Raw genomic sequence first — 2863 nt, 5'->3', positions numbered from 1 at the left:
CAGCACATTCAGTGTGTTTTCCTGAGTGTGGACATTTCATCACAATTACAAGGTTATTTCAGTGAAAACAACAGGATGCCAAATTTGATAAAAAACATACAAACATGTCAGTTAAAGCAGAATTATGACCTTTTGCTGAGCAGACCAGGATGTAACAGAAACATTTGAACCTGGAGTTCCTGAAGAAAGACTTGGTTCAACTGTGAAATGCTCAATAGTGTTGATTGATTACTGTGAGTCTATCTGGACACACAGCAGCTGATCACATCTTTAACTATGCAGTTACTAACAGCCAGTTACACGGCACACGTTACTTGAACAGATGTACAGAGTTTGGAGGAGGAATTAAAGATACAATGAACAACATTTACAGGTCCAGGTCAGCAGGTGTCTCACTCACTCTCGCTGCACTAATCTATCCTACTGGTTACCAGGTTGACACAACTAAACTCATACGGTCAGAGTTGGAATATCGGCTATAAGACAGACAATTCATATTGTCTGTCTTGCTGTGATTTATATTTCATGATGTTGCAACAAAAATGAGACCGTTAAGCCAAGAATTCAGTTTAATGACACTTGAAAGGCCAAATCAAGATGGCTTCCTGGTCCTCTTCCAAAATGCCCCAACACATGCCAAAGCTGACTAACCACATAAGCAGAGGAATGTGCTTGTCCACATATAAAAACAGCAACCAATCACAATCAAGAGAACGCCACACACTTCCAGGGTGGAGAATGGGCGGAGAAGAAAGCATTCAATTTTGAGGCTGATTAATAACACAACTTAGTTAAAAAAAAGAAGAGGAAATAACTCATTTTCTCACAAATTGAGTGGACCAGCTGCATCTCAGATTTGGTCAGAAACACAAACAAGACTCAGTGATGAGTTGCTCTGAAGAAAAGCGTATTGTAAAGAAGTATTAATGGCCAATTTTTTAAATTTGCCATGGAACAGGAAACTCCTGCAACTGGACTCTACATGGTCAGACCCTTACCAAACTTCACACCTGGAGTTTCGGTCTGAAGGGGTGGGGTCTAGGAGACAGGTGGATGTTTAGTGGAGGAAATGATTGTATTAAGTTCATGAAGGTCAAGGGGGAAAAGCATTCCAGGTTAAGTCAGGGCCTACAGCTGCCTCTAAGGTGTCTGAGATTGAAGATGACGTGATGTCAGCTGATGACAGGAGAAGATTTTTTCTCTCTAATGTGTAGAATTTTGTCTTGAAAGTCTGCAGGTCACCAACACAAGAAACCGCCCTCTGTACAGCCACAACATCGCCTCCCTTCACAACATCGCCTTGAGCCTGTACCACAACCTGGTTACAGGCTCTAAAGAGTTCCCCATCCTCCATTACACTGGCCAGATGCACGTGTACCTGCTCTACACTCCATTCAGCCATGTGGTGGAAGAGCATCAGGAGAATGCAGCTCCAAGTCCTCTGCTGGAGGGGCCACCAGGACCCCTTGTGCCCCATAATGGTTCTGCCTCCTCAGCCTCCACCATTTTAACCCCTGCTCTCCCTGAGCAGACGACGCTCAGAGCCCTGATGGCCGACTCTCGAAACACAGTCTTTCAGGGATTTCATGGCCCAGCTCCCATCAGGGTCATCTCACCAGTTTTCACATCTGCTGGTAGAGAACTGAGGAACCGGTGGAGAATCACCGATTATTCAGAGGAAGGCCGCATCAGTATGTCGGTCCTCATTAGGTTCCTTGATGTGCCCGTACCACGGGAAAACACACCAAGAGGGAACAATGAGAGGAAGAGGAAGAGGAAGAGGAGTCGTGAGGACCCAGTTAGGAAAAGACTGAGAGTCTGAGGTCCTCCTGACCCAGAGGAACGCCTGATGTTCCAGCTTCTGAGGTAACTGGACCAGTAAGAATGGAAGACTGATTACTCATGAATGCATAGAGAGTTTGTAGTGATTAACTCTGGATCACATGAGCTGTGTCTTCTTCTGACATTTGTGTTTCGAAGGACACAATGAAATCTAGGGAGAATTGAGGAGGAACCAAGTAAAAATCAAGGACCAAGAATGCACAAGGGGCCAGGAATCAATCCATGACCAGGAAGTGAGGTGGCACCAAGGATGTATCCAGGACCAGGGGATGATGAGGTGCCAATGAGGAGTCCAGGACTAGGAACTGAGGAAGGACCAAGGATGAATCCAGGACCAGCAACACAAGAGGGGCCTGGTTTAAGTTCAGGACCAGGATTTCAGGAGGGGGCAAGTACAAATCCAAGGCCAGGAACATAGTAGGGGCAAAGTACAAATCCAAGACCAGCAACTGAGGAGGGACCAAGGAAAAATCCAGGACTAGGCACGCAGGAGGCACCATGAAAGAAACCAGAACCAGGAAAGAAGGAAGGGACAAGCAAGAAACCAGGACCAAAATCTGAGAAGGTGTGAATGAGAAATCCAGGGACAAGAACTGGAGAGGCGCTAAGTACACAACAAGACCAGCGATTAGGAGGCAGCATTTGTGTGCTTCTGCATCAATGGCTGCAGTTCTCTAACTGTCTCCTTCTTTTCTGATCTGGGTTTTTCCAGGGAGGAGGAACCTGGGAGGAGTGGATGTTTCATGAAGGCACACCAGCTTTAGTTCGAGGGGCAGGTTTTTCACCATGTTGACTCGTTAGTAGCAGTTAAATGACCCACTCAGTTTATGTGGACAGTAAATGTGCGGTGGATTTACTGAATCAGTGAAGGGAGACAGTTGCTGCTATTTTAGGGCTTCTTTGTACATTTTCTTCTTCATTGTTTATTTGCACACATTTGCTTTGATTATGTAAACATCTGTTTCCCATTTCAATAAATGCTTTGGCATTGAAAAGAACTGAACTCTCAGTACTATTTCAG

Source organism: Aulostomus chinensis, chromosome 23, assembly GCF_037954235.1.
Source record: "Aulostomus chinensis isolate RoL2024-O1b breed Wild chromosome 23, RoL_Achi_v1.0, whole genome shotgun sequence".
NCBI lineage: Eukaryota > Metazoa > Chordata > Actinopteri > Syngnathiformes > Aulostomidae > Aulostomus > Aulostomus chinensis.
This window is presented reverse-complemented; position numbering follows the sequence as displayed.